At 41.2% G+C, this 14,414-nt stretch overlaps 1 pseudogene; it reads right to left on the bottom strand.

The window, feature by feature from the left end:
• Positions 1-780: 780 nt before the first annotated feature.
• Positions 781-14,414, bottom strand: part of LOC124027327 — a 48,847-nt pseudogene continuing 35,213 nt past the window's right edge.

The raw sequence follows: 14,414 nt of genomic DNA, 5'->3' as shown, positions 1-14,414 counted from the left end.
ATAATAATAAGTCTTATATGTCATATAATATAATAATAATAATAATCTTATATGTCATATAATATAATAATAATAATAATAATAAGTCTTATATGTCATATAATATAATAATAATAATAATAATAATAATAAGTCTTATATGTCATATAATATAATAATAATAATAATAATAAGTCTTATATGTCATTTATGTGCATCATTAACAGAGTTCAAATAAAACTAAGCCTTTGAATTATAATAGCTTCACAAAAAGGCGACAATTCCACTTTTCAAGCAGCCTCACAATCTTTTTCACAAGTAACTTTTTCATTTAAGTTTAACAGTAATCGCTGAATAATTTGCAGACAGAGATTGACTAAATAAACAATTAGCATAGGATGGATGGATGCTAGATAGATCATACTTCCAGTAGGTTTTAGTACCAAAACAATAGATTATTGTTCTTGTACAGCTTAACGACGATTTGAACAAAACAATTTCTTCTGTTGTAACTAATCTCTCACTATGATGTCATCGGTAATGCATGTGTTTCTATAAATACACAAAACAACTCATTCAAGTTTTTTTGAAACATGATCCATTCATTTTTAGCTGTTTGTGTGGACTTTGAATCAGGGTAGATCCTGTGTCTAGTTCACTGCACATCACAGTCCTGTTCTTAGTTCAGTTATCAGCCTTGTCCTCTGTTCTGTACACTCCACTGTGGAACTCCTGGGGACTCTCCACTCTAGAAGTCTGGAACAGTTCAGTCCTTGTGGTCCGTTGGTGGTAAACAGAACCTTATGCTACCAGGCCGAGTCTGGCGATCTTTGCCGAGAGGAATGATTCAGGATGAAGACGATAGGCTTTGGGCACGAGTGGAGGCTGTCCAGCTGCTGAACATAGAACAGGAGAGAATGTTAGATGTTACATTCTAGTTCTAATGGTGAGTTCTATTATATTACAGTTTCATGAGTTCTAATGGTGAGTTCTATTATATTACAGTTCCATGAGATCTCAATGGTGAGTTCTATTGTATTACAGTTCCATGAGATCTAATGGTGAGTTCCATTATATTACAGTTCCATGAGATCTAATGGTGAGTTCCATTAGTTCTATTATATTACAGTTCCATGAGATCTAATGGTGAGTTCCATTAGTTCTATTATATTACATTCCATGAGATCTAATGGTGAGTTCCATTAGTTCTATTATAATTACAGTTCCATGAGATCTAATGGTGAGTTCCATTAGTTCTATTATATTACAGTTCCATGAAATCTAAATGGTGAGTTCCATTAGTTCTATTATATTACAGTTCCATGAGATCTAATGGTGAGTTCCATTAGTTCTATTATATTACAGTTCCATGAAATCTAATGGTGAGTTCCATTAGTTCTATTATATTACAGTTCCATGAGATCTAATGGTGAGTTCCATTAGTTCTATTATATTACAGTTCCATGAGATCTAATGGTGAGTTCTATTATATTACAGTTCCATGACTTCTAATGGTGAGTTCTATTATATTACAGTTCCATGAGATTTAATGGTGAGTTCCATTAGTTCTATTATATTACAGTTCCATGAGATCTAATGGTGAGTTCCATTATATTACAGTTCCATGAGATCTAATGGTGAGTTCTATTATATTACAGTTCCATGAGTTCTAATGGTGAGTTCCATTAGTTCTATTATATTACAGTTCCATGAGATCTAATGGTGAGTTCTATTATATTACAGTTCCATGAGATCCTAATGGTGAGTTCTATTATATTACAGTTCCATGAGATCTAATGGTGAGTTCTATTATATTACAGTTCCATGAGATCTAATGGTGAGTTCTATTATATTACAGTTCCGTGAGATCTAATGGTGAGTTCCATTATATTACAGTTCCATGAGTTCTAATGGTGAGTTCTATTATATTACAGTTCCATGAGTTCTAATGGTGAGTTCTATTATATTACAGTTCCATGAGTTCTAATGGTGAGTTCTATTATATTACAGTTCCATGAGTTCTAATGGTGAGTTCCATTATATTACAGTTCCATGAGATCTAATGGTGAGTTCTCTATTAGTTATTATTCCATGAGATATAATGGTGAGTTCCATTATATTACAGTTCCATGATTCTAATGGTGAGTTCTATTATATTACAGTTCCATGAGATCTAATGGTGAGTTCTATTATATTACAGTTCCATGATTCTAATGAGTGAGTTCTATTATATTACAGTTCCATGAGATCTAATGGTGAGTTCCATTATATTACAGTTCCATGAGATCTAATGGTGAGTTCCATTAATTATATTTACAGTTCCATGAGATCTAATGGTGAGTCTATTATATTACAAAGTCTAATGGTGAGTTCCATTAGTTCTATTATATTACAGTTCCATGACTTCTAATTGTGAGAGTTCCATTAGTTATATTATATTACAGTTCCATGACATCTAATGGTGAGTTCTATTGTATTGCAGTTCCAATGGTGAGTTCTAATGGTGAGTTCTATTATATTACAGTTCCATGAGATCTAATGGTGAGTTCTATTATATTACAGTTCCATGAGATCTAATGGTGAGTTCTATTATATTACAGTTCCATGAGTTCTAATGGTGAGTTCCGATATTACAGTTCCATGAGATCTAATGGTGAGTTCTATTATATTACAGTTCCATGAGTTCTAATGGTGAGTTCTATTAGTATTATATTACAGTTCCATGAGATCTAATGGTGAGTTCCATTAGTTAATGGTGAGTTCTATTATATTACAGTTCCATGAGATCTAATGGTGAGTTCTATTATATTACAGTTCCATGAGATCTAATGGTGAGTTCTATTATATTACAGTTCCATGAGATCTAATGGTGAGTTCTTATATTACAGTTCCATGAGTTCTAATGGTGAGTTCTATTATATTACAGTTCCATGAGATCTAATGGTGAGTTCTATTATATTACATTCCATGAGTTCTATTGAGTTCTATATTACAGTTCCATGAGATCTAATGGTGAGTTCTGTTATATTACAGTTCCATGAGTTCTAATGGTGAGTTCCATTAGTTCTATTATATTACAGTTCCATGAGATCTAATGGTGAGTTCTATTATATTACAGTTCCATGAGATCTAATGGTGAGTTATTATATTACAGTTCCATGAGTTCTAATGGTGAGTTCTATTATATTACAGTTCCATGAGATCTAATGGTGAGTTCCATTATATTACAGTTCCATGAGTTCTAATGGTGAGTTCTATTATATTACAGTTCCATGAGATCTAATGGTGAGTTCCATTGAGTCTATTATATTACAGTTCCATGAGATCTAATGGTGAGTTCTATTATATTACAGTTCCATGAGTTCTAATGGTGAGTTCTATTATATTATATTACAGTTCCATGAGATCTAATGGTGAGTTCTTATTATATTACAGTTCCATGAGATCTAATGGTGAGTTCTATTAGTTCCATGAGTTCTAATGGTGATATTATATTACAGTTCCATGAGATCTAATGGTGAGTTCTATTATATTACAGTTCCATGAGATCTAATGGTGAGTTCTATTATATTAATTGAGTTCCATGAGATCTAATGGTGAGTTCTATTATATTACAGTTCCATGAGTTCTAATGGTGAGTTCTATTATATTACAGTTCCATGAGATCTAATGGTGAGTTCCATTATATTACAGTTCCATGAGATCTAATGGTGAGTTCTATTATATTACAGTTCCATGAGTTCTAATGGTGAGTTCTATTATATTACAGTTCCATGAGATCTAATGGTGAGTTCTATTATATTACAGTTCCATGAGTCTAATGGTGAGTTCTATTATATTACAGTTCCATGAGATCTAATGGTGAGCTCTATTATATTACAGTTCCATGAGTTCTAATGGTGAGTTCTATTATATTACAGTTCCATGAGTTCTAATGGTGAGTTCTATTATATTACAGTTCCATGAGATCTAATGGTGAGTTCTATTATATTACAGTTCCATGAGATCTAATGGTGAGTTCTATTAGTTCCATTATATTACAGTTCCATGAGATCTAATGGTGAGTTCCATTATTATATTACAGTTCCATGAGATCTAATGGTGAGTTCCCAGATCTAATGGTGGGTTCCATTATATTACAGTTCCATGAGTTCTAATGGTGAGTTCTATTATATTGCAGTTCCATGAGATCTAATGGTGGGTTCCATTATATTACAGTTCCATGAGATCTAATGGTGGGTTCCATTAGTTCTATTATATTACAGTTCCATGAGATCTAATGGTGAGTTCTATTATATTACAGTTCCATGAGTTCTAATGGTGAGTTCCATTAGTTCTATTATATTACAGTTCCATGAGATCTAATGGTGAGCTCTATTATATTACAGTTCCATGAGATCTAATGGTGAGTTCTATTATATTACAGTTCCATGAGATCTAATGGTGAGTTCTATTATATTACAGTTCCATGAGTTCTAATGGTGAGTTCTATTATATTACAGTTCCATGAGTTCTAATGGTGAGTTCTATTATATTACAGTTCCATGAGTTCTAATGGTGAGTTCTATTATATTACAGTTCCATGAGTTCTAATGGTGAGTTCTATTATATTACAGTTCCATGAGTTCTAATTGTGAGTTCTATTATATTACAGTTCCATGAGTTCTAATGGTGAGTTCCATTATATTACAGTTCCATGAGATCTAATGGTGAGTTCCATTAGTTATTTTCTATTCCAGGTGTAGTGTTCTGAGAGTAGAACACATCTAAACAGAGTTATTTTCATAAACAGCAGAGGGACTTGCAGGACAGTGTTTCAGTATGCCCATGTATGACTCATTTCCTGTTTAACGTATAGGGGATTCTGTGGAAACGTTTCCATCTTTACTTGTTTGTGTTCATTTAACCGGGCGAAGTCGAGCAAAAGAGAAACTGCAATGAAATATGAGTCAACTGGGTGTTTTATCCTCCATGAAATACGGTCTCATGTAAAGTCATCAACTAACAGAGACGGTTGTTTAGAGTGATCCTGTCCCTAGTAGAAACAATGGTCCCGATAGGTGAATGATAACCAGGTTAATGTAGGGGAAAGGTCACATGGTGGATCTACTGTAATGTGGAATATCAAGAGGAGGATGCCTTGCTTCTTGTTTTTTTAAACACACTTACAATTTCACCCTTTTCCACTGAAATCCAGGAAGAGCATCCTGACCCCGTCATCGGAGGACATCTTGAGGCGTTCAAGGGGTAGCAGAGGAGAGGTTTGGCTTGTTTCTGGTTCCCCTGGTCCACCTGGTCCTCCCCCTTCTGCTCAGCCAGGACAGAGAAGCCCTGCTCGAGTGGATTACCAGCCTGCACTCCTGGCCCTTGTACACACAGCCTGGAACAAGACAATAGAATGAGTAACTCCCCCTTGAACACACAGCCTGGAACAGGACAATAGAATGGGGTAACTCCTGGCCCTTGAACACACAGCCTGGAACAGGACAATAGAATGGGGTAACTCCTGGCCCTTGAACACACAGCCTGGAACAGGACAATAGAATGGGGTAACTCCTGGCCCTTGAACACACAGCCTGGAACAGGACAATAGAATGGGGTAACTCCTGGCCCTTGAACACACAGCCTGGAACAGGACAATAGAATGGGGTAACTCCTGGCCCTTGAACACACAGCCTGGAACAGGACAATAGAATGGGGTAACTCCTGGCCCTTGAACACAGCCTGAACAGGACAATAGAATGGGGTAACTCCTGGCCCTTGAACACACAGCCTGGAACAGGACAATAGAATGGGGTAACTCCTGGCCCTTGAACACACAGCCTGGAACAGGACAATAGAATGGGTAACTCCTGGCCCTTGTACACACAGCCTGAACAGGACAATAGAATGGGGTAACTCCTGGCCCTTGAACACACAGCCTGGAACAGGACAATAGAATGGGGTAACTCCTGGCCCTTGTACACACAGCCTGGAACAGGACAATAGAATGGGGTAACTCCTGGCCCTTGAACACACAGCCTGGAACAAGACAATAGAATGGGGTAACTCTGGCCCTTGTACACACAGCCTGGAACAGGACAATAGAATGGGGTAACTCCTGGCCCTTGAACACACAGCCTGGAACAGGACAATAGAATGGGTAACTCCTGGCCCTTGACACACAGCCTGGAACAGGACAATAGAATGGGGTAACTCCTGGCCCTTGAACACACAGCCTGGAACAGGACAATAGAATGGGGTAACTCCTGGCCCTGAACACACAGCCTGGAACAAGACAACATACTGCTGGGTGAATAAAGTTCCACTAATCTTTCAGTATTGTTTAAACTGTACACAGATCCCAAATCAAAGGGGCAGCTAGAGAACAGCTAGGAACAGTAGGAAGGAGGACGCAGGATTCCAACCACTGTCTCCAGGCTTGCATTATACACTATGTTCTTGTGCTGGGAGTGTTGCTACTAGACCCCAACAAGCTATGTACTGCTAGGTCATTCCTGAACCTTATACTTCCAGCCTGTAACAGGACAACAGCTGGGTGAAACAAGGCCCTGTTCTGCTGTATATTAGGCAACTGCTGCTTGCTGCTAGTGGGTGGGAAATTAGTTCTGGAGCAGATGTCAGCCATTTTAAATCCAGATAAGGGTTTGGCTTGTATTCGTTTCCTAGACAAAAAACAGACAACGGCTGTATTTCACATTTGTTGTTTTTCTAATCAATCCCTTTTAAAACTACCATTTATGTCCCTGCTTTGCCTGTTTTATTTTACTAGGCAAGTCAGTTAAGAAAAAATTATTATTTTCAATGATGGCCTAGTAACAGTGGGTTAACTGCCTTGTTCAGGGCAGAAAGACTTTTTACCTTGTCAGCTCGGGATACAATCTTGCAACCCTTCTCGGTTACAGTCCAAAGCCTCCCAACCACCAGGCTCCTGCCTGCCCCTACACTCTAACCACCAGGCTACCTGCCTGCCCCTACACTCTAACCACTAGGCTACCTACCGTCCCTACACTCTAACCACTAGACTACCTGCCGTCCCTACAATCTAACCACTAGGCTACCTAACGTCCCTACACTCTAACCACTAGGCTACCTGCCGTCCCTACACTCTAACCACTAGGCTACCTGCCGCCCCTACACTCTAACCACTAGGCTACCTGCCGTCCCTACACTCTAACCACTAGGCTACCTGCCGCCCCTACACTCTAACCACTCAGGCTACCTGCCGTCCCTACACTCTAACCACTAGGCCACCCGCCTGCCCTACACTCAACCACTAGGCTACCTGCCGTCCCTACACTCTAACCACTAGGCTACCTGCCTGTCCCTACACTCCCAACCACGTCGTCCCTACCTATAGATTTTTTAAAATATATAATGTTGTACTTTGAACGTCTGATTCCTTGTCTGTCCCATATACAATACACTGATCTGCGTGTCAGATATATCGATTCCCATGCTGTCAATCCCAGCCCTCGACATCGCTCCCATGCTCATCAGACAGGATCTCCTGTGCTGAGAGCAGGATGGACCAGCTCTATTGGATCAGTGTCAACAAGATACTTCTGAAACCACTTTATATGTGTTCCAGTAAAGCTCTGCCAATCCCTCTAAGGCTTGTGTGGCTCTCTTGAAGCGGTAACAGCCTTTTGTAAAGACTCAAGCTAAGATGGAACACTTTACTGATCAACACACACTGTTTCTTGAAAGGCAGTTTCACAAAGGACTTATCTTCTTTAGAGGGTGGTCCGAAAGGTATTGTTGTGTTAAAGGCATTGTCCGTATCATATCGTCCTCATATTGCTGTCACAACAACATTCTCTTAATACTGACTTAGAATTACCTGTGGGAAGAAGTTGTATGGAAAGGTCAGAGGTCAAACTAACATGTACCCAACACTCTCAGGTGTTTGTGTTTTTTCTGTTCCACAATAAGGAAATACTACTCCCTACCTGAATGCTTGACCTGTGTGACTCCCACCACTTTCCCACCAACAGGGAAACACACACAAAAGATGCTTTCAGTCAGACACAAAGACCCTCCTTTCAGAGTGGCAAAACACAGAAACCTCCCCAAGGAAAGCAAGGTGGATCCAGTTTGGTTACTATAACTACCAGAATCCTTAAAAGGTCATTTATGGACTTTTGAGTGATTTCTAGCCCTGTAGGATCTGTGAGTCCTAGTTTATCCTCAAGCTCTAACCCTTTAGGGGTGTAGGAGTAGTTTATCCCCAAATCTAACCATATAGGGTCTAGGAGTAGTGTTTCCCAAGCTCTAACCCTGTAGGGTCTAGGAGTAGTTTACTCCCAAGCTCTAACCCTGTAGGGTCTAGGGAGTTTACCTCAAGCTCTAACCCTGTAGGATCTAGGAGTAGTTTACCCCCAAGCTCTAACCCTGTAGGGTCTAGGAGTAGTTTATCCTCAAGCTCTACCCATGTAGGTCTAGGAGTAGTTTACCCCAATATCTAACCCTGTAGGGTCTAGGAGCAGTTTATCCCCAAGCTCTAACCCTGTAGGATCTAGGAGTAGTTTATCCCCAAGCTCTAACCCTGTAGGGTCTAGGAGTAGTTTATCCCAAGCTCTAAACCATATAGGTCTGAGAGTAGTTTATCCCCAAGCCAATGTCTATGTTAGATTTCTTTCCCACACGTGACATACAGTATGATATTCAGTATAGGGGTCACTCCTTGATAGAGAGCCCTCTCCTGCGTGTGTGCTTTAGGTGCTTAAGTTACAATATTAAGCAAACACAACAGTGATGACATCATAAACCCCTATAGTCAACAGTCTACCAAGCAAACACAACTGTGATGACATCATAAACCCCTATAGTCAACAGTCTACCAAACAAACACAACTGTGATGACATCATAAACCCCTATAGTCAACAGTCTATCAAGCATACACAACTGTGATGACATCATAAACCCCTATAGTCAACAGTCTACCAAGCAAACACAACTGTGATGACATCATAAACCCCTATAGTCAACAGTCTACCAAACAAACACAACTGTGATGACATCATAAACCCCTATAGTCAACAGTCTACTAAGCAAACACAACTGTGATGACATCATAAACCCCTATAGTCAACAGTCTACCAAACAAACACAACTGTGATGACATCATAAACCCCTATAGTCAACAGTCTACCAAACAAACACAACTGTGATGACATCATAAACCCCTATAGTCAACAGTCTACCAAACAAACACAACTGTGATGACATCATAAACCCCTATAGTCAACAGTCTACCAAACAAACACAACTGTGATGACATCATAAACCCCTATAGTCAACAGTCTACCAAGCAAACACAACTGTGATGACATCATAAACCCCTATAGTCAACAGTCTACCAAGCAAACACAACTGTGATGACATCATAAACCCCTATAGTCAACAGTCTACCAAGCAAACACAACTGTGATGACATCATAAACCCCTATAGTCAACAGTCTACCAAGCAAACACAACTGTGATGACATCATAAACCCCTATAGTCAACAGTCTACCAAACAAACACAACTGTGATGACATCATAAACCCTATAGTCAACAGTCTACCAAACAAACACAACTGTGATGACATCATAAACCCCTATAGTCAACAGTCTACCAAGCAAACACAACTGTGATGACATCATAAACCCCTATAGTCAACAGTCTACCAAACAAACACAACTGTGATGACATCATAAACCCTATAGTCAACAGTCTACCAAACAAACACAACTGTAGTCAAATCTATCAAGCAAATAACTGTGATGACGTTATAACCCCCTATAGTCAGTCTATCAACAATACCTCTGTATTACAGACCACTGATCACAACAGGAACCTGCCAGTGGATAAATACATGCCCTTAACAATAGATGAGATATAATAAATAATACATCAGAAATTGTGAATACATTACAAATAATAAAACAATATCTGATTCTGACCATGGTTTTATTTTGAGCCCGTTGAATAACGGTCAAGTTGGCCTAAACGCGAAAACCCTAATTCCTCAAGATGCGTTCTAAATGGTACCATGTGTAGTGCACTGCGTTCAGGGAATAGGGTCCCGTTTGGGACGCAGTCTCCGTAATAATCATCAATGGAAATGTAACTCCTCAGCCAAAATGGGCCTTTTTTCCTCTAAAACCCCACAACATGGCGCTAGGCCCAGACCCCGACGTAGAGTTCAGCTATTCTTAGGACAAATATTGTAATACTAATATTAACAACGTTCTCACTGTAAATAAAAGATTACAAAGATTTAGCCAAATGTCACAGTCTACAAAGAGACAAAAACAGTCAACCACACACTCCAGAGGACCATGGAGGACCATAGAGGTCCATAGAGGTCCATAGAGGACCATAGAGGTCCATAGAGGACTATAGAGGACCATAGAGGACCATAGAGGACTATAGAGGACTATAGAGGACCATAGAGGACCATATAGGTCCATAGAGAGAGTCCATAGAGGTCCATAGAGGTCCATAGAGGGACCATAGAGGTCCATAGAGGACTATAGAGGACTATAGAGGACCATAGAGGTCCATAGAGGACCATAGAGGACCATAGAATTCCATAGAGGGCCACATAGGTCCATAGAGGTCCATAGAGGACCATAGAGGTCCATAGAGGACCATAGCATGCCTCTTTCACAGATTCACAGACACTGTCCAGACAAAGTTTATTAGTTTCCTATTCTATACCCTGTCCAGACATATTGTATTAGTTTCAAATCAAATTGTATTTGTCACATACACATGGTTAGCAGATGTTAATGCAAGTGTAGCGAAATGCTTGTGCTTCTAGTTCCGACAGTGCAGTAATATCTAACAAGTAATCTAACAATTCCCAACAACTACCTAATACACACAAATCTAAATCTATATGGATGAGCGATGGCCAAGTGTCATAGGCAAGGTGCAATAGATGGTATAAAATACAGTATATACATGTGATGTAAGATATGTAAACATTATTAAATTGCCATTATTTAGAGTGGCATTGTGTAAAGTGACTAGTGATCCATTTGTTAAAGTGGCCAGTGATTGGGTCTCAATGTAGGCAGCAGCCTCTCTGTGCTAGTGATGGCTGTTTAGCAGTCTGATGGCCTTGAGATAGAAGCTTTTTTCCAGTTTTTCGGTCCCAGCTTTGATGCACCTGTACTGACCTCGCCTTCTGGATGGTAGCGGGGTGAACAGGCAGTGGTTCGGTGGTTGATGTCCTCGATGATATTTTTTGGCCTTCCTGTGACATTGGGTGCTGTAGGTGTCATGGAGGGCAGGTAGTTTGCCCCCGGTGATGCGTTGTGCAGACCACACCACCCTCTGAGAGCCTTGTGGTTGAGGGCAGTGCAGTTGCCGTACTCAGGCGGTGATACAGCCCGACAGGATGCTCTCGATTGTGCATCCGTAAAAGTTTGTCAAGGTTTTGGGTGACAAGCCAAATTTCTTCAGCATCCTGAGATTGAAGAGGGACTGTTGGCCTTCTTAACCACACTGTCTATGTGGGTGGACCAATTCAGTTTGTCTGTGATGTGTACACCGAGGAACTTAAACCTTCCACCTTCTCCACTGCGGTCTCGTCGATGTGGATAGGGCGGTGCTCCCTCTGCTGTTTCCTGAAGTCCACGATCATCTCCTTTGTTTTCTTGACATTTAGTGACAGGTTATTTTCCTGACACCACACTCTGAGGGCCCTCACCTCCTCCCTGTAGGCCGTCTCATCATTGTTGGTTATCAAGCCCACTAATGTTGTGTTGTCTGTAAACTTGATGATTGAGTTGGAGGTATTGCATGGCCACCCAGTCATGGGTGAACAGGGAGTACAAGAGGGGCTGAGCATGCACCCTTGTGAGGCCCCAATGTTGAGGGTCGGAAGTGGAGATGTTATTTCCTACCTTCACTACCTGGGGGGCGGCCCGTCAGAAAGTCAAGGATCCAATTGCACACGGTTGGGTTGAGACCTGGGCCTCTAGCTTGATGATGAGCTTGGAGGGTACTGTGGGGTTGAATGCTGAGCTGTAGTCAATGAACAGCATTCTCACATAGGTATTCCTCTTGTCCAGATGGGACAGGGCAGTGGGCAGTGGGATGGCGATTGTATCATCTGTGGACCTGTTGGGGAGGGTATGCAAACTGAAGTGGGTCTAGGCTCTAGGCTGGCCGGTAAGGTGGAGGTGATATGATCCTTGACTAGTCTCTCAAAGCACTTCATGATGACAGAAGTGAGTGCTACGGGGTGGTAGTAATTTAATTCAGTTATCTTTTCCTTATTGGGTACAGGAACCATGGTAGCCATCTTGAAGCATGTAGGGACAACAGACTGGAATAGGGAGCGATTGAATATGTCCGTAAACACACCAGCCAGCTGGTCTGCGCATGCTCTGAGGACGTGGCTAGGGATGCCGTCTAGGCCAGCAGCCTTGCGAGGTTAACATGTTTAAACGTTTTACTCCACGTCAGCCACGGCGAAGGAGGGGGGCAGTCCTTGTTAGCCGGCCGCGGGGTGGTACTGTATTATCCTCAAAGCAAAGGCGTTTAGTTTGTCTGGAAGCATGACGTCAGTGTCCGTGACGTGGCTGGTTTTCTTTTGTAGTCTGTGATTTCCTGTAGACCCTGCCACATACGTCTTGTGTCTGAGCCGTTGAATTGCAACTCCACCTTGTCCCTGCACTGGCAATTCGCTTGTTTGATTGCCTCGCAGAGGAATAGCTACACTGTTTATATTCCGTCATATTCCCAGACCTAATTCCATGGTTAAATGCGCTTTCAGTTCTGGCACAAATGCCGCCATCCATCCATGGTTTCTGGTTGGGGAAGGTTTGAATAGTCACAGTGGGTACATCATCTCCAATGCACTTTAGAAACAAAATCACCGAGTCAGCGTATAGGTCGACGTTGTTCTCTGAGGCTGACAGGAACATTTTCCAGTCCGCGTGATCAAAACAATCTTGAAACGTGGCTTCCGATTGGTCGGACCAGCGTTGAATGGTTCTCGTTACTGGTACATCCTGTTTGAGTTTCTGATGGCGTTGTGGTCGGATTTGCGAAGGGAGGGCAGGGGAGGGCTTTTTATGCATCACGGAAGTTTGAGTAGCAGTGGTGTATTGCCCATGCGCGTAGCGCAATCGATATGCTGGTAGAATTTAGGTAGCCTTGTTCTCAACTGTGCTTTGTTAAAATCTCCAGCTACAATAAATGCAGCCTCAGGATGTATGGTTTCCAGTTCTGCGTATAGTCCAGTGAAATTCCTTGATGGCCGTCTTGATGTCTGCTTGCGGGGGAATGTACACAACTGTGACTATACCTGACGAATTCTCTTGGTAGGTAAAATTTGATTGTAAAGAATTCTAGGTTGGGTGAGCAGACGGATTTGAGTTCATGTATGTCGTTATGATTACACCATAAGTCGTTAATCATAAAGCATACACCCCGTCCTTTCCTCTTCCCAGAGAGGTCTTTATCTCTGTCAGCGCGATGCATGGAGAAGCCCGGTGGCTGAACTGATTCCGACAACATATCCTGAGCCATGTTTCCGTGAAACAGAGAATGTTACAATCTCTGTCTCTCTGGAAGGCAAACCGTTGCTCGAATTTTGTCTACCTTGTTGTCAAGACACTGGACATTGGCTAGTAGTATACTCAGGAGCGGTGGGCGATATGCACTTTCTACGGAGTCTGACCAGGTGGACGCTTCGTCTGCCCCTTCTGCATCGCCGATGTTTTGGGTCGACTACTGGACTACTGCACAACAACATGTTGTGACATAGTTCCCTCAGTCACTGGATCAGTAACAACATGTTGTGACATAGTTCCCTCAGTCACTGGATCAGTAACAACATGTTGTGACATAGTTCCCTTAGACACTGGATCAGTAACAACATGTTGTGACATAGTTCCTCAGTCACTGGATCAGTAACAACATGTTGTGACATAGTTCCCTCAGTCACTGGATCAGTAACAACATGTTGTGACATAGTTCCCTCAGACACTGGATCAGTAACAGCATGTTGTGACATAGTTCCCTCAGTCACTGGATCAGTAACAACATGTTGTGACATAGTTCCCTCAGTCACTGGATCAGTAACAACATGTTGTGATATAGTTCCCTTAGTCACTGGATCAGTAACAACATGTTGTGACATAGTTCCCTCAGTCACTGGATCAGTAACAACATGTTGTGACATAGTTCCTCAGTCACTGGATCAGTAACAAACATGTTGTGACATAGTTCCCTCAGTCACTGGATCAGTAACAACATGTTGTGATATAGTTCCCTTAGTCACTGGATCAGTAAATAACATGTTGTGACATAGTTCCCTCAGTCACTGGATCAGTAACAACATGTTGTGATATAGTTCCCTTAGTCACTGGATCAGTAACAACATGTTGTGATATAGTTCCCTTAGTCACTGGATAGGGCTCTAGTCA

The sequence above is a fragment of the Oncorhynchus gorbuscha genome, unplaced genomic scaffold (genome assembly GCF_021184085.1).
Source record: "Oncorhynchus gorbuscha isolate QuinsamMale2020 ecotype Even-year unplaced genomic scaffold, OgorEven_v1.0 Un_scaffold_3102, whole genome shotgun sequence".
Lineage (NCBI taxonomy): Eukaryota > Metazoa > Chordata > Actinopteri > Salmoniformes > Salmonidae > Oncorhynchus > Oncorhynchus gorbuscha.
Note: the sequence above shows the minus strand (reverse complement) of the source record. Positions and strands in the feature narration are given on the sequence as shown.